Here is a 25820-nt window from a genome sequence, read left to right on the forward strand (position 1 = left end):
CAAGTGATGAAGGTGCCTGTTTCAGGATGCAGATGTTTTTTATGTGCCAACTAGGGACCTGCAAGTTAGGGGCTGACTTGCTGGAGCCAAAGTCAGGGGCTGACTTGGCCACTCCTATCCATCATCCACTCTAGATCTAAAGGCTGGAAATTTTCCATGCAATTTTACTCAACCACTGCATGCAAGTGTGTACAGTTCAGGAACTAGCTGCAGAATCCTATGCAAAAGATAGCGAGATTACAGATTCACAATGAAAATCAATTCACAAACAGGCGGTTGTCATTTAGACTGTGAGTATTTTTTTTGAAATGGAGGAAGACCCCCGGCCTCTGCATCTGGACGATGCATGCAGCTATTTTATTAATTGTTCACACAAGACCTTACAAAGTAATATAACAGTAAGACTAAAGCCACCGTCTAGGCAACATCTATCGCTACTTCTATCCAATTGATGAAGGGGTGCTGATAGTCTGGGCTTAATACCAAACGACCTCGCAGCCAAACCTACCATCTAAGACTTGAGGTCCCATCCAGGACGCCTGCTGGGTATGGGGCACCCACCGGTCCGGCACACTCCTCAACCAGGACGCCTACCGGGTATGAGGCCGCCACAGCCACCTGCCACCAATCCATCTTCAGAATTGTACCGCTGCATCTACCTTGCCCGGCCGATGCCAGACCGCGTCACCCTCCTGCGCGAGTCCATCTCCGCGCATTGGACGCCGAGTCACCACAGTGCCATGCCGCCGAGATCCGCCGCCATCAATGAGTGTGATGAAGCACCGCTCCAGCAAAGAATCCGTCCTCTGGCTCCTCGATCACATGTGTATCTCCAAGAATGACGCCCCAAAGGGGGGAACGAGACTAGATCGCCGCCATCATCCGATCATCCGACTTAGGGTTTCCCGCGGAGGTAGCAGAGGGTGGTCTTGAACTTCTCCACGGCGATGCCTTCAAGAAGGGAACGATGCGGATAGCGCCGCCACCGCCGGCCTTGATAATAGCCGAAAGCAAGTTTTCACCCAGATCTGTTAGAAGGAATCCAACTCCCGTGCACGGCCGCCGCTACCACCAGGCTAAGCACTCGCCGTCGCCGGCACCTCCACGATGCCCAAAGGCCGCGAGACTCGCCGCCACCATGCCTGGGCCGTCGGCCACCGCTGCCAACACCAACCCCACCATCCATGAGTGAGTTGTGTTTTCATATTCAACTAATTTACGTACTTCTATTTGGGTGTGCTTATCATATAAGAGTATAAGACATATATTAATGAGTCATGTTTTCATTTTCAGACTTTCTTGTTGCATCTCCTGTTTGAACTATGTACTTTTATTCACATGTGCTCAGCTGTGGCTGGTAAAAATAAAAGACTTGGTTGCGATTCATAAATAATGCTCAGGCACTCATTTCCTTTTGAACAAAAATTGCGTGTGATTCATTACTGCGCAGGTATTCGTTCTCATTGTCATATGGTTACTGTCTTTGGTTGCTGCTGTTGTAATTACTTCTTTACTTGCTAGTTCATTTTTCTATATGCTGTTGCCATTCCAGAATATGTTCTTTATTCGCAATACATTGATTGATACAAAAGTTTCGGAGCCTACAGTATGTATACGTCGCTGTTTCATCTTTGTTTTCTTGCTTCTCTACTGAGGCCATGGCTGTAGCTTAGCCTCTACTTTTATATTATCTTGAACTGAATATCGCTGGACATTCCCAGGCTGCTCCAACAGGCAGCAAGCGCCAAACCCATGTATATAGCAGACCAAAAGAAGTGTGCACAACAGCACTAAAGCATCAGGATCTTAGCCTTTGCTATCTTCTTCTTCTTCATTTCCCTTTCCGTTTAGATAACGGACTGGAGACCAGTGGCGGAGCCAGCACCCGGCGAGCCGGGGCGGCTGCCCGGGCTCCCATGCTCCATGTGCATGTAACTCTAGTATAAAATAATGGTTTGATTAACAGTTTGTTTGGGCAAAAGCTAATTAAACTTGCAGTAGTTAGAACTTGCCCAGGCTCTAAGCTTGAGCTGGCTCCGCCACTGCTGGAGACCCGCCCTACGCCCAGCAAGAGCAGCCGCGAGCGCAGCACCGTTAACCGGCCGTCCAACTCCGGCTCATCCGCGTCCCTCTCGCGTCGCCTCCCCCGCAGGTGACTCGGGAGGGCTCAGCCGCCGCCGCCGCCTAGTCCCTCCAGCGCCCCCCCCCTCCGCCGCTGCCGATGGTCGGCGCCGGGCAAAGCCCGTGCATGCGACGGCGGCGGCGGAGGGTCTCTCCTCCCGTTCCCGGATCCGCGGCGGCGCGGGCGTCCTGATCCGTAGGGTGCGGCCCTCTGGATCCCGGAAGCGGCGGTCTCGCGGCGGTGCACGGGTGCCCAGATCCAAGGGTATGGGTCTCCTAGCAGCGTGCGGGCTCCCGACGGCGGCGGGATCGGTCGATGGCGGGCTTGGGCGATGGTGTTGGCCGTGCGGTGCCGGATCTCGTCGCTCGTGGCGGATCTCGCCACTCCGGCCTTCGTGGAGGAACTTGGACCAGGGGTGGCGGCCCCGTTACGCATGGCGACAGTGCCCTCGGCTGGCGACATTCGCGGGGGGTGGATGGATGGCATCTTGACCGCGTGGGCTTACGATCGTGGTCGTCGGCCTCGGTGCATTTGCGGGGTCTGGTAGAGGTGGCATCGGACCGGAGGAAACTCTGGATGACTCGTTCATCCCGACGGCGGCGACGACCAGGGTTGCCGTGCTCCTCCTTGCAGGCGCCGTCGAGGTCCCTGCCCTCCACCCCGACCCCATGCCCAGGTGAAAACCCTAAATCTCCTTAGATTGGGCGGCGGCGGCACTGCATGTGTCGTACCCTTCTTGGAGGCGCCGCCTGGGGCGTTTGGGTGCTCGGTTTGAGGAACTGCATGCGGAGGGGATGGGACCAGTGGCAGCAGGTGGTGTTTCGCGTCGGAGGAGCGGCGTGGCATCTGGCACGTCCATAACGGCGGGTCTCAGCGGCATGGAGCAGCGGGGTCTCGCCGGTGGGCGTGTGATGATGGACGAGCGCAGGATGGTGGCGTTGTCTGGCGTCGTGGTGGCGTCGACGACAACTAGACCGGGCAAAGTAGATGCAGTAGTACAACACTGAAGATGGAGCGGTGGCAGGTGGCTGCGGCGGCCTCATACCCGGTAGGCGTCCTGGTTGAGGAGTGCGCCGGACTGGTGGGTGACCCATACCCGGCAGGCGTCCTGGTTGGGACCTCAGATCTTAGATGTTAGGTTTGGCTGCGAGGTCTGTTTGGTATTAGGCCCAGACTATCAGCATCCCTGCATCAACTGGATAGGAGTAGTGACAGATGTTGCCTAGACGGTGGCTTTAGTCTTACTGTTATATGACTTTGTAAGGTCTTGTGTGAATAATTAATAAAGTGGCTGCATGCATCGTCTAGATGCAGAGGCGGGGGGCCTCCTCCTTTTCTAATTTTTTTTCTCTTTCCGTTTTGTTAGCCTAGGCTGGAAGTTGATTTTGGCCCCTTACTTTTCATTCTTCTGTTTCTGTACATAATTTGTTCCCAAGTTGCCAGCAATCATATCTCGTGTCGGCATTAACTAGCTATCCAGTTGGAATTCTGAAGTAAGTATACATCATGTTTCTGCTATGGAAAATCAACACTGAATTTCAGTCCCTCGAAATTAACTGAAGTCAGGACAGAAAAGTCTGAGTACGTGCTAAACTGAGATTTCCACCATACTTGTCTGGTATCGCAGGTGTTTTGTAGCTGGAATTATCGAAAGTAAATGAGAAAGGATATATGATGGTAGTATATGTAGTTAGTTCCACCGGGTTGATGGATGTTCTGTCAAAGTAACTTCCTTTAGTTCTCACAGTAGTCAGTATGCATATGGTATTGGTAGCTTAATTAGTTTGCTGCTGGTCGGGCAGCTACTGTACTGTTCAGGCTTATCTGAATATAGCCTTAGGGAAGTTTGTAGAAAAATATACTCCCTCCATTTCAAAATATAGTGCACCCACGCTTTCCGAGGTCCAACTTTGACCATAAATTTAACCAACGAGTGCGACTGTGGTGGGAGAAAAAAATTATATAATTGAAAACTTCTTTTGAATAAGAATTCACTGGTATAATTTTTGCTCCCGCCGCAGTCGGTCTCATTGATTAAATTTATGGTCAAAGTTGAAGCACGGGAATAGAGGAAGCACTATATTTTGTAACGGAGGGAGTATTAACATATACATCACCAAATCAATACCATTGGATTCATCATTGATTATATTTTCACATCATATAGATTTCTTATTGTAAGTGTTCATACTGTTTTCTACAAATTTGGTCAAACTTTATAAAGTTTTGAATTTAGTCAAAGCTAATATGTGGGGTAAATAAAACCGGAGGGAGTAATACTTATTAATAGTGTGTGTTTGGAAAACCCTTGTAAGCTTCAGGGCTTTTGATCCTCATCATCATAATACAAGACACCACTGTATGCAGTGTTCCAACAACCCTTGTAAGCTTTTCACCAACATATGTTTAAATTGGAAAACAAATTGCCATCCATATCATTTTCGATGTTTCAGAATTTCTGAATGCAGAGTCGCTGGTCCCCAAAGGACACGTCGAACAGCGTATGGCTATGCTTCGAGCAGAATAGTGAAGCATGAGTACCGAGCACAAAGACCACAAGAAGATTGTGGTAGTGGCTGGGTGTGGGGTCCTTGAACATGAGGCGATTGAATAGTCACACAGGCACATTGCTTTCAGATACCGCAGCATTTCGGAAAACAATTGGAACTTCGAGCTCAACCACAACCACAGGAAGACTAGCAGGGACTTGACTTGCAGGTTCTCTGGCTGGTTCGCAATGGCTTCAACAACAAGACTGGCATGCACCCACTCTCACAAAACCATGACACTGTTCTCATGGTTTCATATTCTGAAGGACACAAGGAGGTCACCACATGTCCAAATCTGGCTGGCTCTACATCGATTACAAGCAAGGTGTGTTCCCCTTGATTGTGTTTTGTTCCTAGTTCTCCTATCAACATCCTAGCTAGTTTCATGCAGAAGTGAGCAGTTTTCCTTGCCATTACAAGCCATGTAGGTGGTTGTTCTCTGGTTTTATTGGGTAAAAGGAACAAGGCAGACACCTCAAGTTGAAGATCAAATCGAGCTACTTGTTATCAACAACAGGATAGCACAATAAAAAGATTCTTCGAAGGATGAGCTTCTTAATGCGACGGTACCACGGTCTGGTGAGCTATCAATTATGCTCAGGTTTTAGTAGCCATTCATTGTCTCTCTTTGATTCACAAATAATCTGGAATAGCGTAGTTATAGATAATGCTTTTTACTGGCGACATACTTAGTACATGATGGGAATTTGGAATTTCTAGCCTCCTAGATTCAGTATTCTTGTTGTGTGGATCTACTGAAGTGAACATGACGTCTCCTTTAATTTTGGTCGTTTAAATCATGGTTTTGATATTTTGATTTCTCCCAAGGAGCTAAGTTTCCAGGAACTGTTACATTTGCGAGTTGGCAGGTATTCAGATTGGAGCCCTCTCTCTTTTACTTGATTAAAATTGCAACATCCGATACAATAGATGTCCCAATAAGAAAGTGGATCATGCTTGGTCAGTTATTGGTCAAATGCCACTCGTTCTTGCTTGACTATAGCACAGTCCCAAGCATTTTAAAATTCTCATGGACCTGCCTCCAGTAAGGACTATTTTGTTTATTATGTGCGCTAGAGTTACAAAGATTAATAGTATGAAAGAGTTTAGTAGGAGTACTTTGAAAGGTTTTGCAAATTTTGCTTTTCTGCTGCGAGTGGAGAGTTTTAAAGTGTTTTCAGCAAGTGCGTGCTACTAGGAGAATGCATTGACAGTTTAATTAATAGTACATCACTTCATTTGCAGTGTCATTCTGATGATATCGAGGAAAATACACAACTAGGCCACCACCCAACAGTGATACACTAGCAATTTCTGGAAGTAATGGCAGAGATCGTGATTCTTCTAGCCATTAAAAAGATCGGAAATGCCTTGGCAAATGGAGCGGCAGACCAGGCCAGCACTCAGTTTGCGAAGTACCGCATGCAACTAAAGGAGTTACAGGGCAACATGGGTCGTGCTGCGAGAGAGCTTCGTGTAATGCATGATGTTCTTTATCAAATGGACATTCGAAACTGTGATGATCAAGTATATGAGGGCTGGTTGGAGGAGGTAAGGAAAGTAGCACATGTGATGGAGGACATGGTGGATGAGTACTTGTATCTAGTTGGCCGGCAACAGGATACAAGGTGTTGCTTTTACCTGAAGAAAGGGTTCAGAAAACCAAGATCTCTGCTTTCTTTGAACCAAATAGCTTTCAAGGTGAAGGAAATAGAGAAAGACCTTGCACACCTGTCAGAGACAAAAAAAAAGATGGGTTCCCATGATAAACAACCGGGATACTAGCAGCTCAAAATACATGGTCAAGAGATCACAAGATCTAGCAAATATTTCACGTTCCCTTGACGAAGAAGATCTAGTGGGGGTGGATAAAAACAGAGAAAAACTAGAGCAGTGGGTGGCATGTGATGATTTGGAATGCTCTATCATAGCCTTGCTTGGAATGGGAGGGCTTGGTAAAACATCTCTAGCTGCAAATGTCTACAGGAAGGAGAGAGATAAATTCCAGTGTCATGCATGGGTCTCCATCTCACAAACTTATTCCAGAGAAGATGTCCTGAGGAATATAATCAAGGAACTTTTTAGAGATAAAGTCAATGTCGTATCTAACACTGCGGCCATGGACATCGCATGCCTTGAAGTGACACTGAAGAGATTTTTGGAGCAACAGAGGTATCTGATCATATTGGATGATGTTTGGACTCCAGAAGCATTTGATGACTTGTCTAGGGCGCTTATTTAAGACAAGGGTAGTAGATTGATAATCACAACAAGGGAAGGTGATGTTGCTGCACTTGCCTCCCGAGGACATATCTTAACACTAGAAGCTTTACCAGAAGAACTGGCTTGGGATCTCTTTTATAAGAAAGCCTATCCTGCAAGAGATACAATTCATGAATGTCCAGCCGAGTTGAAGCCATTGTCCAAGGAAATAGTTAACAAGTGCAAAGGCTTGCCTCTGGTTATTGTGTCAGTTGGTAGCCTCTTGCGTGTGCGTGAGAAAACTATAGATGAATGGAGAAGGATAAATGACCAACTGAGCTGGGAGTTAATTAATAATTCAAGGCTAGGTCAGATAAGGAATGTTTTGCATTTGAGCTTCATCTATCTTCCAACACACTTGAAAAGTTGTTTCCTGTATTGCAGCTTATTTCGAGAAGACTATCTTTTCAAACGGAAAAGGCTCGTACGGTTATGGATAGCAGAGGGGTTCATCGAGGAGAGGGGTGAAAGCACTCTAGAAGAAGTCGCCGAAGGCTATCTGAAGGAATTGATTGATAGAAACATGATACAACTTGTTGAGAGAAACTCATTTGGCAGGATAAAAGAATTCAGAATGCATGATATCTTACGTGAATTGGCAGTTCATCTATGCCAGAAGGACTGCTTTGGTGTTACATATGAGGATAAATGTGGGAAATCACTTGAGATGGATGTACGTCGACTGGTACTGCATAAAGTAACGAAGGATATTTATCAGAGATTATCTGGTATGCACCGATTTAGAACTGTCATTACAGTGGACAATAGCGTACCAACGTTCACTATACTACCTCTGCTATGTAAGAAGTCAAGATATATGACAGTGTTAGAATTAAGTGGTCTACCCATTGAGAAGATCCCAGTTGCTATTGGAGATCTTTTCAATCTCTGCCATTTGGGTCTACGTAATTCAAAAGTGAAGATGCTTCCAATGTCTGTTGACAAGCTTTCAAATTTGTTGACACTGGACCTTGCTAGATCTGACATACATGAGGTGCCTAGTGGGATTGTGAAATTGAAGAAGCTTAGGCACTTATTTGTTGAGAAAAAAATTGATCCAAATTGGAGAGCATTTAAGTGTTCCAGTGGTGTGCATATTGCCAGTGGTCTTGGAAATCCGACAAACCTGCAGACGCTCCGAGCATTGGAAGCACATGACGGATCTATTAGACATTTAGGTGAGCTGAGGCAACTAAGAAGCTTGAGGTTGTGGAATGTGAAGGGAATCTACTGTGGGCGCATTAGGGACTCTCTAGTTCAAATGCGGTATTTGTCCAACCTTTCTGTGAGCGCCAGTGATGAGAATGAGGTTCTCTTGTTGAATGTCCTGCCAAACCTGCGAAAGCTAGTTTTGAGAGGGCGACTGGCGGAAGGGGCGTTGAATGAGTCTCTTCTCTTCCAACCTGTTGGGGGGCAGAACTTGTATAGACTGTCTCTATCTTGGTCACAACTGAGGGAAGACCCTTTGCCATCGCTTTCTCGGCTGTCTAATTTGACGCAAATACATTTCACCAGAGCATACAACGGAGAGCATCTAGCATTTCTCACGAGGTGGTTTCCCAAGCTGAAGACTCCTCAGTTGGGAGACCTGCCTAATCTGAAGCAGCTAGAGATACAACGAGGTGCCATGGCAAACCTGGAAAGATTATTCTTAATCAACCTCAACAGCATGATGGAGGTCCCACCTGGCATTGAGTTCCTCATGCCCCTCCAGCGTCTCGGCTTCCACGAAATCACAAGTGATTTCTTGCTGTTGTTGCGCCAATGTTCTGCAATTCAAGGGACACAGTGGCAGCATTCTCTCTGAGAATGACCTATCAGAAATGTGCACGTTTGTAAGCAATAGCTACTCCCTCCGTCCCATAATATAAGAATGCTTTTGACACTACACTAGTATAAAAAACGTTCTTATATTATGGGACGGAGGAAGTACTGTACTAGCTTCCTCACTCGTCTCTTATTATCTTATTACTACAACATGCTGATGTGACATGATGTTGGTTATGTAGATGAAGGAATGAAGAGGCTTCGCTATGATGTTCATTATTGCAGATCAAGGAAAAGGACAGATCCGATTGCGCATAGTGTCTGGGACTCCTCTGCTTTCTTAAGGCGCCATTTGCTGCTTGTTCCACCTCCACTACGGTGATGCTACTGCTACTATTGTTGGTGTCATCATGTGCTTTTTCTTGTCAAGTGTGATATTCTCTTCTACTCCCTCTGTCCCAAAAATAAGTTTCTTAACTTTATACTAACTTTCGTATAAAGTTGTATTAAACTTGAGACACTTATTTTGGGACGGAGGAAGTATTATTGTGGCTTATTAAGAGATCGAAAACGAGTTGTGTTTCCGTGTTCAGACTTAATTATTTCATGTTACTTGTAGTTGTTTCAACTGTGCACTGCTATTTTGCGCGTGTGCTTGTTGTTGAACCTATTTGAGTTGTGGGTGGCTGTTCATAGAAGACTTGGTTTGTGATTCACAACTATTGCTCAGGTATTCATTTTTATTATCATTATGGTTGATGCCTGGCTCACTACTAGAATTTTCGTATACGCCGGGTGTTGGAGTCTTCACCGAGAGCTAAAACACGGGCACTCGAAAATGTATAGAACACCAAGAGCCACACTCGGCAAAGTGAATAAATTGGCAAACACATGATAATGCCGATAGTATTGCTCGGCAAACAGGCTATACTCGGCAAAGGCACTATTTGCCGAGGGCCATCTGGTCACACACGGCAACGTTTTGCCACGTGGCACATTCGGCTGCGACTAACGGCACGGTGACGGTTGATACTCTTTGCCGAGAGTGGCTCTTGGCAAAGATTTAGTCCCACCTCGCCTGCCGACTAGCAAAAAGGCATTTTTAAATAGTTCAATACTCCAACCGCATTAAGCTTCGGTCTTCATTAGTAAGTGTCCGTACAGTCACTATGAATCTTCCTGTTCCGGGTAGAGAAGATTCATAGTGGCTGTCGTATTCTAAAAATGGATGCCGGCATTTTTTTAAAAAAAATTTATGATCCACATCTTTACTGAGAGGAGCTCTCAGTGGAGCAATAGTTACCCGAGGGTGGCTCTCGATAATGATAAGGCCACCATCAAAGTTTAGTCCTACCTCACCTAGAGACAAGCAACAAAACCTGTTTAAATTGTTGGGAAACGTTGCATGGAAAACAAAAAAAATTCTATGCACACGCAAGATCTATCCATGGAGATGCATAGCAACGAAGGGGAGAGTCTGTCTGCGTATCCTCATAGACCGTAAGCGGAAGCGTTTAGTAACACGGTTGATATAGTCGAATTTCTTCGCGCTCCAACCGATCAAGTACCGAACGTACGGCACCTCCGTGTTCAGCACACGTTCAGCTCGGTGACGTCCTCCGCCTTCTTGATCCAGCAAGATGGCGAGGTAGTGGATGAGTTCTGGCAGCACGACAGCGTGGTGACACTGATGGTGAAACTATCTCCGGAGGGCTTCACCTAAACTACCTCCAACTTTCTGACCTCCAGCGTTGACCCTGTTCTTCGTTCGAGCTGCATTACCCCACCGGCAGTACTGCACTCCCAATTGTAGAGTTAGAAGCTTTCGACGCTGTGGGCAGAACTGCAGGGCCCTGTTGGTCAAGCTGCACTTCCCCACGGGCAGTACTGCATGCCCGTGTGCAGAGTTAGAATCCTTCGACGGCATGGGCAGAACTGCAGGTCCCCGCTGGTCGAGCTGCACTTCTTCGTGGGCAGAATTGCATGCCCATGTGCATACTCGCAGTCGCCGGCTGCAGCGATGGCTTGCTGGGCTTGCCCGCAGGTGCTCTTCCATCGGGGAGCATGGAAGTCTCAATCTTAGCCACGCATCGCAGAACAGGAGGTGCTCCACTGCATGCCCGTGTGCATCAGGACAGCTCGGGACGCCGCATGCCTCTCGTGAGGAACCGCACTGCAACCCTGCGGCAACTGAACCACTTGGAGATCCCAGGGGAACTGCACCCCATCTGGCGCCATCGGAGTCATCACCCGACCTCGGCGGTTGAAGAAGAGGAAGAGAACAAGGGCGTAGGGCGGCCTAGAGGAGAATGCCGTTGAAGAAGAGGAAGAGAGACTGAGCACGTGCTGCTCGCTTCCGTCGCGGCCCGCAGGCCACGCTACTTCCTCTTCGAGGCGGGGCTCTCCTTCATGGCAATCATATAGAGGAGGGGAGAAGGTGGAGGCAGATCCGGCAGCTGGGGTCGCGGGAGGCTGGGGATGCGGCTGCCGTGATCCAAAGGTCTCCGGCGGCGGCGCTTGATGGGACGACGACGGGCGGAGGTGGTGCATGCCGGGGTGGCGCTGGTAGGTAGCGATGCTGGTCCAGTGGATGGAGAAAGAAGCTGGGTTGGGTGCGGCGGCGGTGGGGTGCTGTCCGCGGGAGGAAGGTGGAGGGGATCGGGTGGTGGCTCACCGCAACGAGGCAGTGGGTCGCCGGGGGTCGGCAAGGTGGAAGGCGGCCGGGGCGGGGCGGTGAGGTGGAAGGCGGCCATGAGGGGGAGGTAGAGGTAGGAGCGGCGGGGATCTGGGGGTGGCTGGGACCCGTGCGGGCGGCGGAGATGGATCCCGCCGGATCCAGTGGTTGCTAGGCGCCGAAGGTAGTAGGTTGGGGCGGGCCGCGGCGGCGGCGGGCGGGAGGGCAAGCGGGGCAGGGGAGGCCCGATGGCCATCGGCTGCCGGGCAGGTGGCTATTGGTGGTGGGGTGGGGACGGTGCGAGCGGGGGCACCGGAGGAAGGAGGTTTCGGGGCGGGGCAGGGAGAGGCCCTTGCGGCGGCGCCGGTAATGTCGCCGGAGCGGAGGAGTGTACGGGTGGTGGGAACGGTTGACTGGTCGGGAGTGGGTGGGTGAGGGAAGACAGAGGGGGTGGGTTGGGCGGTGGCGTTTTTTGTTGTTCCGGTGTTAGGTGCTACTAGGTATTAGCAGAATTAGCAGAATAAGATGTTTGGTGTGCAGAATAAGACTCTAGAGGGTGTTATCATAATTTACCCACCCTATATATATATATATATATATATATATAGAGAGAGAGAGAGAGAGAGAGAGAGAGAGAGAGAGGTGGAGGGAGGGGCTAGGCTGAATTGGAGGAGGAAAACCCTCCCTTGGGTTGTGTCCAGTGTGGAGGAGTCCTCCTCCAACTCCCATGCGCCCCCATAACTTGTCCAATAAGCTTAAAGGGTGCGCCACCCCTACATGGGCCTTCTAGGCCCATTAGCTCTCCACGAATATGCCAATTGATATTTTTTTAGCCCATTGACCCTAGATAAATTCCAGGGACTCCTAGATCATTATATAAGTCCTCTATTATTTATATTAGGCCTTGGAAACAATTTCGTATGTGGTAGCTGAGGGGCTAGGTTGAATTGGAGGAGGAAAACCCTCCCTTGGGTTGTGTCCAGTGTGGAGTCCTCCTCCAACTCCCATGCGCCCCCATAACTTGTCCAATAAGCTTAAAGGGTGCGCCATCCCTACATGGGCCTTCTAGGCCCATTAGCTCTCCACGAATATGCCAATTGATATTTTTTTAGCCCATTGACCCTAGATAAATTCTAGGGACTCCTAGATCATTATATAAGTCCTCTATTATTTATATTAGGCCCTGGAAACAATTTCTGCCAATATATCATTTCCCGGTGTTACCAGGTATTCCCTGAAACTCTTCCGGTTACCTCGAATCACTTCCAGTTTTTATTCCCAAAACTATTTTAATAATATTTTCTCATAACTCTCGCTCCAATAACAGTCAACAGGTCGTTATTCCTTAAGCGTGAGGCCCTGCAGGTTCGTTAAAATATAGATATGACCGACACTCCCTTTCGCTCAATGATCAATAGCGAAACCGTGGACATCCATATTCATCCCCGTGAATAAACGAATGATATTCGAGTAAACCTTTGTTTATCATAAGCTATCCCTTTGCTTCGCGATACTTTACAAAATCCAGGGTGAGATGTATGAGTATCCTCTTGAGTCAATCTCATGCTCACGATACTAGTCTGCTCACTACCAATTTTGTTCGTCTTTCTAGTTGACATGTTCTGGCATCCCTATGACCCAGTCACCTGTGTTTGGCCAGATGATGATGCATGCCATCGCACTGAGAGACCCTAAGAATATCTCTTCATCGTCGGAGGAGCAAATCCCACTCTTGAGCTATCCAACCCCTTGTCAAACTTTCCGACAAACCTGTAAGTTGTCCTGATGATCACCGTTAATATATGGCATTTGAGCATCCCCAAAGTTAATCATCCAGTAAGAAGTGGCTACGATCCTCTCATGGTCTAAGAAACTAAAGCATACGTTAACTGTCTGTGTTCTATCAATAGATTTGTGACGATACGATAGTATCTCGAAGTATAACAAACAAGTTGGAACAACTCAATATGGCCGTTCTTCTAATGTCATACTCTCAATGTTGTTTGGGACTATCGTTACACTTAAAAATATCCCAAGATCCGGATGACATGGTCAACATACAAAACTTGAGATAGTTCTAGGGCGAGACTAGGAATCAGATCTTACCGTTTATCATTCCACACATGCTTATGAGATTTTTATTGAATCTCATATTACAGGATCAGAGCAGATATAGCATATAATATCAACTCTTAATTATAAATGTGAAAATAAATAATACAATATTATTGCCTCTAGGGCATATTTCCAACATAATTTTATGGTAGGCTATTGTACATGGTATCGTATGAAAAGCACTGTGAGTGCATATATAATACTTTTCTAAAAGAAAGTTGCACGAGTACCATAATGTAACAAAACATAACAGTGTTCCTATTTTATGACCCGCGAGACCTCCCTTCAGAAAATTGTAAGGCACACAATTATTTATATATACTTGGAGCACACAACAGTTCACAACATATATTATAGCATTTGGGAGCACAACCTTACGGGTAGACCTCAATGACAGCTCGAGCTCCAACTTTCTTGAAAATCTTATATTCGCTGAATCCTGCTTTCATGAAGATGTCGCTCCAGTCCTTTTCATCCCGCTGCCGACCTCTCTTCATCACCAGCTTCAACATATCCACCAGGTGATGGGTTTCCAGCATCAGCCCTGAAGCCGAGCTAAGCATAATATCTATCACAATGACTTTTCCTCCTGCGCCTCGGGGAGGAATGGCCTTCTTGCATTGTGCCAAGATCTTGATGCACCGCTCCACAAGTGCAGAACAGACTACCATGCACGGATAAACTTCTGTAAGTTTAATCAAAACTAGCAAGAAAATATAACTTGAATAAAAGTGTTACTTCAAACAGAACAACTAATCATTTTTAGTCGGTGCTCTCTATTGGGTTTCACCTATGGATCACGAACACACGCATAAAACACTAAACATTGGAGACCACAATGATATGTCGGTTTTATCGTGCAATGGTCGTTGCAAGATTCCACGTTGCCTTGATATCATGCACCCCATCACAATCTCGCGAGCGTGTGACTAGAAACCAAACCCAGGGACATATACTGGATCGTGCTACATGCATGACTACATGGAGAACGTTCGTTCACTCACGACTGGCTACATAAGTCCTAATCTGACTCAAACTCGACTAAGTTAACTAGTACTCCCTCTGTTTCTTTGTTTACTTCACATATTAATTAGATTTGCCTTTGAGTCAAACTTTGTAAATAGTTTAATAAAATTCATATAAAATATATCAATGTTTACAATACCAAATAAGTACAAAATGAAAATATACTACTACTTCTACAAAATGTAGTATAAGGCGTTTTAGATCACTATTGTGATGATCAAAAACGTCTTCTATTAGTTTACAAATGTAGTTAATGAAAAAAATAGCGCGCTACAGCAAAATAGCGGCGACCTCAAAATATGCTATTAGCGTGCTATATCGCGCTATAGCGTGCTATTAGCGAGACATTGTACACTGATATATTTAGCGAGGCAATTCTCAATATGCTATAGCGTGCTATTAGCGACGCTATAGCGGTAGTAGATGATAGATCTAATAATACTGATTTGGTATTATGAATTTCAATATATCTTTTGTAAATTTGGTCAAACTTTAAAATGTGTAACTTAAGAAAACCCTAATATATGAGCATGTGGGACGAGGTGGAAGATGGCAGATTCATAAATACCTTGAGCAACACAGCTTGAGCAGGCGGGACGACATGGAAGATGTCACCAGCAACATACTTAACCACTCCTTCAGCCGGAGCTTTGTCGATGACCTTTGGCAGGTCCAGCACAGTGCACTTGATGTGCGGATAGGCCTTGACGATGGCCCTCGCCGTCGTCCCATCACCACCGCACAAGTCAGTCAGAGACTCCAGTCCCTGAAATAGGTCACGGCACTGTCGTAGCACAAGACCGATCCCCATATGGTTATGGGAAGCCTTGGCCTCGTGGACCAGTTTATCCATCTCCGGGTCCAGGAGCGCCATGCTGTCGTCGAAGATGGTCGCGCCGTGCAAGTCCTCGAACGGCGAAGGCACCGGCCCGTCAAAGTCCTTCCTGAACCAGTCCGCCAGCCCAAATGCCGCCTCCACGTAGTACCGCGAGGAGGCCACACGCACGATGGCTGTCTGGCAGGCATCGCCGTCGATGTGGACGCCGTCCACCAGGAGGTACGATATCGGGTTGAGGCGGTACGTCGTCCCCGCGTCGGTGGTGTCGAAGACGCCCGCCGTGGCCAGCTGATACAGCAGGCGGCCGAGGAACGACAGCTTGGACGGGGGCAGTGACAGCGCGGCGATCAGGTCGTGGGGCGACGCGGCACCGCCGAGGCCATGGATGGCCGTGGGGATGCCTAGCTCGACGGCGCACCGGAGCGCCATGGGCGTGAGGTAGCACAAGGTGTGGCGCCACAGGTCGGCCTGCGCCTGGAGCAGCTCAGCGTCGGTGGGGACGGCCATCTTGTCGGTCTGAGCTGCCATGATCGTCCCTCTCTCTCTCTCTCTCTCTCTCTCTCTCTCTCTCTCTCTCTCTGTCTCTCTCTCTCTCTCTCCTCCCTCGGTGCTGTGTTGTGCTCGTGCACTTGTGCTAATTATATAGGGGAGGACTGACCTATACATATAGCATTTGTTGGCTATCCTGTTTTTTCTCGTGGAACACGAGGAGATGATAAGGCAGAGCATGGTATAGGGGAGGACTTTACATTCCGCTTGTCCGCTGAAGAACAAGCTACTAGTATCGTAAAAGCTAACACGAATAATAGTCAATTGTTGGCTTCTATAGCCCATTTAATAGTTTGCATATATAGTTGTAAACAATAAATATGCAGCCCCACAAAGTTTGGTACTAGGTCGTCATCCAGACACTCATGACGACAGATGTGATTGCTAACCGATTCGTATGACTTAGCTGGCAACCTTTGATAGATTAATGGTCCCTGCATCTTGCTAATTTTCGTAGTTGGAGTGTGGCGATATAGCGGACGAGCTCGCGCGCTCCCGCTTGGTGGACCAATGGTACGGCGAGGCGTGGGAGGTTGCATTTAGTGCTGATGAAAATACGACCGAAGATGACAGGTGGGACAGTTCGTGTACGGTGTGTGTACGCATATGACCTGACAACGGGGTGGAACGGCGCCGTGAGCGGCAATGCTATACATACAAACGATTTACAGGCTTTTACAGGATGATTAACCTTGATTGATCAATAGGTGAGCGGGGCGGCCCACCCTCCTGAAAATCAAGGGGGGAAAGATTTGTGATTGGTTGTTAGATGGAAGGAGCGTGTAAAAGCGTGTAAGTCTTTGTATGTCTAGCATTTTTGCGCTGTGACGGACTGACGGTAATCCTAGAAAACGATCCATCGGCACAAAATGGTGGAAACGCACATCGACGTGAGCGAAATAGCTCAACACTCTCTCCTTCACTCATCTCCCACCCTCAGCAGTCAGCACCACACACATAGCACATACACACCAAGGAGACGCACGCACGGGCACATCGCCGCCCACGTCCCGCTTGCTTGCGCACTTGCTGGACGCCACGCCGCCGGCCCGCGAGATGGCCTCACCCGCGCAGAGGCGGAAGCGGTAGGAGGAGCAGTGGATGACCGACGCCTCGCCTCAGCCAGCCAAGTAGTTGCTGCTGGGGTTCGAGCGCCTCCTCCGGGACAACCTCGGCGCGCGGATGAAGAACCTGGAAAATGGCATATGAAGCGTAGTACTAGCAGCATGTACGCAATCGATCTGTATCTGTGTAATTTTCTGAAAATGTTTTGTATTGGTTCATGGGATTCGGGAGCAATTTTTTTTTCTGTATAACATACCAAGTTTGAATGAAATTTCTATTGGTCACATGGCAAAGTCAGAACATTATGTTTCCAAGCACATGCCAAATTTTTAGAAAAATTATAATTGTCACACGACAATTTACAAATTCTATTTTCTAAATCATGGCAGTTCTTGAAACAAATTTATAGTTGTCTAATGGCAATTCTAGAAACAAATTGTGTTCTCTAAATCATGGCAATTGTTGAAACAAATAGTTTACATACATGCCCACTTAATATATATCACCATGTTCACATGGCAAATACAGGTATTCTTAAAAAATATTACAGGTATTCTTGTTTGAATTGTACCATGGCAAAAGCAAATAAAAAAAGTATTTATCATGGCATTTTTATTGTAGATACAATGTCAAATTATCTTTTTATTGTTTTTATAATGGCATTTGTTTTGTAAATAACTTCGCAGTTATTGAACATGTCAAAAAATTCTCTTCCGTAGCATGGCAAATTCCTAAATTTGCCGTGTTTCTAGAGAACAAAATTCCTAGCAAAAATTGTCATGCACCCATGATTTTTTTTCCTAAATTCGCCTTCTTTCTCAAAAGAACAATATTCTTTAAATTCGCCACGATGTGCACTGTTTTTAAGAGCATGATGGCACACTTTGCGTACGCATCCTGACAAATTATATACACAATTGCCATGCTTTGTTTTTCTTTTCAACATCATGGCAAGTAGTGTCATGGTAATTTTTACACATAATTGCCATTTTTTCCATGTTGTATTTTTTTTGGCTTTGACAAATTATGATGTTTTATTTGCCTTCAACTATGTACATGACATGGAATTTTACTTGATTTTTAGCTATAATATATACATGGCAACCTTTTTTTTCATGTTCAGTTTAAGTTTTGTACTACAACCATATAATATCCATGGCAAACTTAATGTGTTTTTGACATGGCGTCTTAAGTAGTTGTTCTATATCTATGTAGTTGCCAAGGCAAAAATTAAGATATTTTTCGCCACGCCACCTTAAGTTTTGTAATACACACACACACACACACACACACACACACACACACACACACACACACACACACACACACACACACACACACACACACACACACACACACATATATATATATATATATATATATATATATATATATAAATGTCATGTTAAACTTTTTAAAGATGTTTCTGCCATGGCACCTTAATATGTATTAGATCTATGCTCATTAAATGGAAAAAAATACTTGCTTTTTAGCTATAAACTAGGCATGACAAACTTTCTGATGTTTTTGCCATGGGCAGTTTAAATTTTATACTACGTTTCAATAAATATACTTATGGGGAATTTATTGTATTTGACCATGGCAGGTTTATTGCATCGACCTTTGCATTTTTATTCGTGGCTACCACCGTAAATTCTTGTTTCTGAAACTTAGCATGTCAAATTTATTTGTACAAAATCTAGGAATTTTTCCATGTTATTAATTGCCATCATTTTAGAAAACATAGGGAAGTGAATTTGTCATCACTTGAAAAGCATAACAGAAATTTTTGGAGTTGCCTTGGTCCACTATTTAGTTTTGCCAGCAAAGTCTTTTTTTTTGCCATGGTGTAAAAATAGTAGGGGTGGTTCAAGAATTGCCTTGCGTTATAGAGAATTGTTTTTCATAAATTGCCATGTGAACACTACAAAAAATATGAATGTGTGCTCTTGTATGGAAATAGCAAAAATAATTCTGAAATTTTCCAGGTGAGTATTAGAAAAGTTGTGGACAGTCAATCTAGCTGCATGGACGAAGTAATTAGCTAGCTCTGCACACAGGAATAAGTATACCGGTGTATGTGTGTGTCTCAATCGCATGGCAAGCCTATTAGTCTGATGAGAAGTCTGATATATGTGACGGACGTCGTCGCTGCATCCAGCAAACTCGGGACGAAATCACTATTCTGACCTTTTCAACAATCTTTGTCACAAAATAAACTTGACATGAAAATATTTCACAATCTGACCCTTTTAGCAACGCCACAGCCCGTGGCATTTCTTCTCCATATAAAAACGCTGAAGTAGCTCGCGTTTCAAACCCACATACGAACGCCAAGCTAGCTAGCGCTTCCGACCCACATGGAAACGCCAAGCACGTTGGCGTTTCCGCCCAGGCCGAAACGCCATGATCATTGGCGTTTGTAGCATAAACTCCCGCCGCCGTCCCAAAGTACTTGGCACACTGTAGGCACCAACCTATACAGTTAGGCTGTCGATCTATTGTGGGAGCCCGCTTCGTTTCTTCATTTTGTACTAAGATGAACTGAAGCACTGACTGTTGGCTAATGGCTGTACTCAACTTTGTGTTTTGCAGAGATGCTGCATCTCCCTCCGAACTCCAAGGACGCCGCCATCTTGAGCCCCGGTGGCGACAAGGGCACCGCTGCAGCTCCAGGTGACTGAGCCTTCCGTTTCCTTAGCTCCACTCTTCTCCTCCTGTTGATTCATTAGCACAGTGAAAACTACGTATGATACATCGAGCATAACTGGCGAAAGATGGTTGAACCATAGCCCATGTGCTTGTTGCCATCAATGGCGCTTTTCACAGACTTTTTCCCTTGCCGTAATGTACGTGTGTCTGGAAATTAATCAAGCCGGTTACTCATTGCTCCTGCAACACTGATGTCCCTCTGTAGTTTTGCTGTCTGTCACTCTGTCTGATCTCTGATGTACTAACAAGCACCGGTTTCGCTTTCCTCGCAGCCAAGGACAACACGGCGTCCACGGCCAACTCCCGTGCGCAGCAGGCCGCCAGCGCCGGCACCGCCTCCTCGACGGCGACCGCCGGCGTCGCACTGACGGCGTTGCTCGCCGGCTACCTTGCGCTGCTCCTACCTGCGGACTTCCTGGCGACCGCCGCCTCCTTCTAGTCCATCTCCGAACGTGTTGTGGCAACGCCACGGGCTGCATGCAAACTATCGACTACAAACGTCAAGTATCATGGCGTTTCGGCCTAGGCGGCAACGCCAACGTGCTTGGCGTTTTCATGTGGGTCGGAAGCGCTAGCTAGCTTGGCGTTCATATGTGGGTTTGAAACGCGAGCTGCTTCGGCGTTTTTATATGTAGAAGAAACGCCACGGGCTGTTGCGTTGCTAAAAGGGTCAGATCGTGAAATACTTTCATATCGAGTTCACTTTGTGGCAAAGATTACTGAAAAGTTCAGAATAGTGATTTCAGCCGCAAACTCGGCCGTCGGCTATGCACGTGGGTCCACCATCATCCATATATAAAATAAGGATGTTAGAAAACCTATATGGCCGACAATACAGCCCATATCATGAAGGAAACGAGCGCCTAGCGATTCCGAGAGCGTGCGAGCTCGTCCGCGCTTGCTAATTTTCGTAGTAGTTGCAGTTATACACTAGTAGAAAACCATCCATTAGACCCGGTTCGTAAGGGCCGTTAGTCCCGGTTCATGAACCGGGACTAATGGGTCGTTACTAATGCCTCCACCCATTAGTCCCGGTTCAAACGCGAACCGGGACCAATGAGCCTCCACGTGGCCCTGTGCGCCGAGCCCAGTCAGGGGGTCATTGGTCCCGGTTGGTGGCTCCAACCGGGACCAAAAGGAATCCACGCGTCTGCATTCCAGTGGCTGGGTTTTTTTTTTTGAAAGGAGGAGGGTTGGGGGTTTAATTTAGGTATTTCGTATATTGTGTTAGCTAGCTAATTAATAGAGAGAAGTGTCCTCTCTTATGTCCGTGCTTAGTCGACGCTACGTAGTATATATACATAAGTGATCGAGAGAATTCAGTACAGAAGTTCGTCATGCATACCGAGAGAAGATCGATCGACCTCTCCTTCTCCGAGAGATTGGTCGAACAACAAGTTTCTTACTGGCTACATACATGTATAAGATCTCTTAATTACAAACCACTAGCATTTGAAATGAAGTTCCACATGGTATTCTCCGGCTTTACTGATGACGTGTTCAAGAAAGAATCCCGCCAACTCCTCTTGAATTGCTTTCATGCGATCTGGTGGTAGGAGTTCATCCCGCATCTGCCACGTCTAATTAATTTGAAGAAGGGGGTTAATTAATACATATATATGAATGAAACTCAACAGAAATGATGGTGTAATAAAATGAAATTGTGAATATTATTGCTTACGCACTTCATATTGTCTTCTAGAGTAGCCCCGCTTGTTTTTCAAAGCCGCGTTGTGGATGAACTCGCACACGTAGTATCCACAGAAATCATTCCCTTCCTCCTGCCACAAGCACTTTACGAGAAATAGAGGCCAATCAAACTGATAATGAAGCATTATATAAATGACATTGATGAAATTTAAAGTATAGCTATAGAATCAACGGGAGATGCGCGCCAGTAGTACTTACTTTCGGGTATACATATTGCAGCTCCTTCGGCAGTCCCGGAGCTTGTGCGGTGAACTGTTTCCAAACCCTGCAAGACAAAGAAAATAATTATTATTACTTGAGATATCAGGAAATGAACAAAAAATTGCCGATATGGTGCGATAATGATCGATTGAACTTACTTGCTGAGCATTTCAGTCATGTCCGCATAGGTGCTGGGATCTTTCCGTCTGGAGTCCAAGACGGTTACTAGTCCACGCTCAAGCTTAATCTCCAGAAGAATATAGTGGTACCTGCACACGTATGCATAACTCATCAGTTACATTAACCTCACTCGAGTAATAAGAGAAACCGAATATGCACACGACAGTAACACTCACGGGCCGTTGTAAGAAAAGAGTATGGTATCTTTGTTTTGATTTTTGATTAACGATTGTAGCAAGTTGTCCTCAGCCTCTTCGACGTTCTTTTCAACCAGAAATACATCTATGATATTTGTGTTAATGAACCCAATATCATAGATTTCATTTTTTTTGCACTCGACGATCTTCAATCTGCATAATATATTGAGGATAATTAATTATAAATACATGCAATGAAAGAGCCGAGCTATATATCTCTACTATTAAAGCAGAATCGGACGTCGTGATGGTTGGACCTCCCTAATCGCCTACATGTGGTTCTCCTCGCGCCTGAAAAATCGGGCCTCCTCCACCTCTTCCCGTTCCCGCACGAAAGAGAAAAAACAAAAAGAAAATAAAACAACCAAAAATGCTAGACATACAAAGACTTACACGCTTTTACACGCTTCTTCCATCTAACAACCAATCACAAACCTCTCCCCCCTGATTTTCAGGGGGTGGGCCGCCCCGCTCACTTATTGACCAATCAAGTTTAACCATCCTGTAAAAGCCTGTAAATCGTTTGTACGTGTAGCATTGCCGTAAAACAACCCACGTACGCACGTCCACCTCCCACTCCCCTTCCCCAAATCCCTCACTCTTGATCCCTTGCCTCTCCAAATAGGAATCGCCCCCGCCGACCTCCTCCCGCCCACGAGCGGCAACAAACTGCAACTGTCCTAGATTGGAGTGGTGGATCCGCTCATTGGCATCTCATCTCTTATTCATCGAGTTCAGGAGGAGCTCGTTGGCATGATCGCATCTCATCTCTTCTTCGCCGAGTCCAGGAGGAGATCCACGCGGGGAGGGAGACGAACAAGAGCGGCGCATCGACGGTACGGGCAAACGACGACCCAGGTATTGCTATCTCCCTACCCTCGCTCCACCCCATCTTCTCCCTGTAGCATGTACTGCCACACGCCCACGTTCCCCTCTCCAATGGCTGATGCTCACGGTAGCCTGTATTGCGGCACCCGCATGTTCTCTTGGCAGGGCCGGCGAGCGGCATGCCATTGTGTTGCAAGAGGCACTAGCGGGGGCCTTCTTGTTGTAGACGGGGCGTAGGGGTGCGGCAACATGTCAAAGGGCTCCACCCGCTTGTCCGTCACCGCCGGATGTGTCCCTGTGGCAGCAGATCTGCCTTGATCTTCGTCCACAAGAATGGAGGCAGTGCGATATGGCCCTGTTTTGTTTTATTCCCACTTGTTGCAAAACTGGTGGTTGTTCATCTTGATGTAGTGACTTGACATCACCTTGTTCTTGATCCAAATAGGATGGACATTCACATTCACGTTTTGGCATTGACTGTACATACTCCTTTCAAGTTAGATTAACAAGCTACTAGGTGATTATGAAAGGTAATTTTTCTGGCATGCAGTTCCTCTGGGCGCGTCATGCTCATATTAACGTTAAGTAAGTAGAAAAAAGTAAGCAGCCTCCTTGTGTTTCTGTTTGGTAAGAAGCATCCTTGTGTTTCTGCTTGGTAAGAAAATTGTATGTCATTTGCTAATTTCAACAGATTGTGGATGACCAACAAGTTTTCATTTACTAAGAAGGCACTTGAGATGAACTTAGGTGTTTTTACAGGGTACCTCTTCTCGCATTGTATTGGTAGGTAGGTTGCCTTACAACACCGTTGATGTATTTTCCCTTTGTTGTCTATGCGCGACATCTGACTTCCAAAAGCTTTCTGATTCAAATGTTGGCTAGGCTTGACAAACTTCACTGTCTTTGTGAGTGCCACCATACAGGCCACACTTCAAAATTTATTTGTAATGTATATTTTGTAGGTACCAAGTTCAGGCTTATTGGAACGGAAAGATTAATTCCCTGAATATGTGATTGCAACAAAGAAGTCGAATAAACTCAAAAACTTTGTCGTTGAGGCTAAGAAGAATGTGCTTTGTCTCATACCAGCACTTGTCAAAAGGATGCTATACAAAGGCATGTTTTTGTTTGGGTTCAGCAACTTGCCTGGTGACATTGAGGCAAATCGGGTAGATGAATCGAATGCATTCCAGAATAAACAGGCGAAATTTGCATGTGACATGTACGCGAATTTTCTTCTTTACCATTTGTCTGATCTTCATCATTAGCTTTTGTGTTTATTTCTTGTAGGATAGTAAGCTCTTCCCTTCATGACGATATTCTCTATATGCAGACAAGAACGCGTGCAGACAAGCATGCATCAGAGATTACTCTCTTTGACAACAGACCACTCCTTCCCAGTCTATGTTTTGCACAATGTGTTGCTGGTGGCGGCCGTGGGGCACCATCTGCTCCTCACTGTACCGTTGCGGACTAGATGCGTCTAGCTGCTTCGGCATGCCACACACAGTCAGTCATGGCAACGAACTGAACGAGCTCTTGTCGACAGCGGCCGTGCAACACGCCGGCGGCTTATCCTCGCCCCACCAGCTGCCACAGCAGCTACCCATCCAGCTGTTCTGTGACACCGCACAGTCAGTCATGGCCTCACTCACAGTCTGAAGGATGGGAAACGTGATCTATGGTCATGAGCCATGCAGATTGATCCTCTTGAGGGCATGGATGTGAAGATCGATATGTGATGTACAAGTGTCGCAACGATTTTGGTGGTACTGCTTGGTACTGCAAGTTGGATTATGTGATGTAAGAAATTGTAATTTGTCGACATGCTATTAGTTAATACTAATATTTGCTCCATGGTAATGGACAAAGTTTGATTTCAAGTATAAGTTTGAACTGAAATTGATTGGATGACCAAACTGTACCTGTTTGGATCTCTTTATTTTGTTGTATAGTTGCTTCTGTGGTATCTTCTCTACTTTCTTTGTACCATCATTGAAAGTAATATGGATAAGAGAGGGGTTTCAGAAATAGGTTGTGAGGTGATAACAATATTCAGATTGTGTGCATGGTCCAAAACTAAACCATGGATGTTCATAGGGGGACCGGGCCACCACAGATTCTTGGTTGGCTGGGTGCTATTCTGCTAGATGTTTCACGTAGCAAGACGACACCGTCAGGATTAAGTCAAAAAGCTGAATATCTTTGATGCTTTGTCGATTTTTTGTCTGAATTTTATTCACCTGCATAATGTTGAGCTTCCTGTTCTAAATAAATTTGATGTACCCAATTTAGTCTCCTGCAGAATGTTGAGCTTTATGTGATAAATTAATATGATGTACATTGCGTGAATAAAAACTTGTGGTATTTGTAGTATATTCTCCTACTTGTGAAGTTTGCGGTCAACAATTTACATAAACACAACATACTATTTAATAATGTTCCTTATGTGCGAGGATCCACTGATGATCAAGTTAAGGTCAAATATTTGCTGGCAAAGGGATTGCGGGAAATCTATGCAAATTGCTTAAGGTTCAACAAAATTGTGAGACACTTTATCTTATTTCTTTCTATCATGCCCTATGAATTAAAGTACAATTCAGGCAGGCTCCAAGCCTCTAATAGTTGAACGGAGCAAAAACTTAACCCATCCTTGTTTCGCCCTGCTTTATAAAAAAAGCAACATCGGAAGAAGTACACGGTCGAACGATACAAGGTGATGAGGTAACCCTCTTACAAAGCCGATCCTAAATAAACGGCACACGCAAGACGCACGCGACTACGCTACCGACAAAGACCACCGAGAGAAATAAACACACTACACGCTATGACCTAGCACACCTAAACTCCACGACAACGCCCCCAAGAGAGAAAACGACACAGAGCGTCGCCGTTGCTGAGTCCACACGGGACAAAGGTCTTCACCCGAAACTTTGACACGAAGAGAAGAACGCGACACCCTCAGGTGTCGCCGTCGTTGGCGCCACGGCACAGAGCTTTCGCTCGGCAACTCATCCGTGTCACT

At 46.2% G+C, this 25820-nt stretch overlaps 2 pseudogenes; one reads left to right on the forward strand and one right to left on the reverse strand.

The window, feature by feature from the left end:
- Window positions 1-5932: 5932 nt before the first annotated feature.
- On the forward strand, window positions 5933-8740 carry LOC123083370 (disease resistance protein RPM1-like; annotated as a pseudogene).
- A 5039-nt stretch (window positions 8741-13779) lies between these two features.
- On the reverse strand, window positions 13780-15954 carry LOC123083371 (flavonoid O-methyltransferase-like protein Os11g0303600; annotated as a pseudogene).
- Window positions 15955-25820: the final 9866 nt, after the last annotated feature.

Source organism: Triticum aestivum, chromosome 4A (assembly GCF_018294505.1).
Source record: "Triticum aestivum cultivar Chinese Spring chromosome 4A, IWGSC CS RefSeq v2.1, whole genome shotgun sequence".
In the NCBI taxonomy this organism is placed as follows: Eukaryota; Viridiplantae; Streptophyta; class Magnoliopsida; order Poales; family Poaceae; genus Triticum; species Triticum aestivum.